The following is a 1,626-nucleotide window of genomic DNA, read 5'->3' on the forward strand; positions in this document are numbered from 1 at the left end:
GCGTGGTCTGAATAAATATCCGGACTGTAACCACAGTAACGAAATTAAAAGAAAGAATGTGTGCGTGTGTGTGCGTGTGCGTGCGTTCGTACGTGTATATGCGCGCGCGTATGTTCCTTACGCATTCGAAAATTTGGTTGCCCATGTTAACGTATGGGGTGTCAAAAGATTCATTAATTTTTTGGCTATATTCTATATTCTATATATGGCCATATTCTATATTCATTTACATATATTCTTCGTTATCTCAAGAACCAGCTATAGTTATTTGAAAGACACTGCTCTACAACGACCGACCTTCATTAGAAAGTGAAAATAGTTTCATACTTTCAATTTCAACTAAAATTTTTAAGTGTTGCATTACGAGAGTGACCATGGTTCAAAAATGAAAGTAACATTTCACTGAATCAATCACATCTGTACTATAATAAAGAAAGTTGCTTATCATCTATAATGTGATAAGGCTATAATATTCTTTCACTTTCATTCTTTCACTTTTAATTCTAATGTGATAACATTAAGATCATCTTATTTCTATTATATTTGAAATGAATGAATAATTTACATCCTAATAGGAAGAAAATAACGCGTCGGTAAGTGTCCATCTTTACGGCCACCACAGCAGAATGATGTGTCAGCGTATGTGTTGACTGATATAACGAATGGCTGGTGGTGAAATTCTTGACAAAAAAAATAATGTGGTGGCAGGTCCAAGGTATATAAAGTCATACATTTACAGTTTAATTACCAGTTAATAATTACCGCAGCAGTTGCAAGGTTGCAAGGTATTTATAATTACATAATTACCCTTAAATTAACATTTAATACATGTGCTTAATATATATATAAAAAAATTCATCTATAATAATTATTGTGGCATTTACCGTTAAATTAGCGGTTCATACATGTTCTTCTATTTGGTTAATTTATACCGCATACAAAAATAGGGATCAATGTATAATTTCTTTCTAGGTTCATAATTTTTCGCAAAAACAGACTACGTACAAATTCGTCCTTCACCACTCCTCAAGCTGTTTTCAGATATGATCCATCCCATTCTTTTTAAAATGATAATTCTGTCCAAATTGGTGTGCGAAACACAAATTGTCGTTTCTGTAGAGGTTTAAAATTTTCAAATGAAACAAATGGTATGTGCTGCTCAGGCGGCTAGTAATATTGCCAGCACTACCAGCTCCTTCTTAACCTCTTCTAGAAGACACTTCCATCCAGTCAAAGGATTTTCTGCACAATATCAGACAATACAACACTGCATTTCAAATAATATCGTATACTGCATCTAACAAGATAGTTAAACATGAATTTACGTCGACGTCAAAGTTCAAGGGCAAGTCTATCACCTCATTGGTTCCACGTTTCAAAAATCACATAACGCCCACTCTCAATTTTCTACGACAGGTTAACGCCTGAAATACTCCAAGCGGACGCATAGCATATTGCTTAGTCGAATTAGCCCATCATTTACTCCAGAAATGTTTTATTGTCAATGCTGCACTTTCTCATATCACCTGTTTCAACATTTCAACATAACTGTAATATACTATGTACAAACTATGCCATTTTAATCCCGAGCAACGCCGAGTATCTCTGATAGTGTATATATATATA

The sequence above is a fragment of the Octopus bimaculoides genome, chromosome 5, assembly GCF_001194135.2.
Source record: "Octopus bimaculoides isolate UCB-OBI-ISO-001 chromosome 5, ASM119413v2, whole genome shotgun sequence".
In the NCBI taxonomy this organism is placed as follows: domain Eukaryota; kingdom Metazoa; phylum Mollusca; class Cephalopoda; order Octopoda; family Octopodidae; genus Octopus; species Octopus bimaculoides.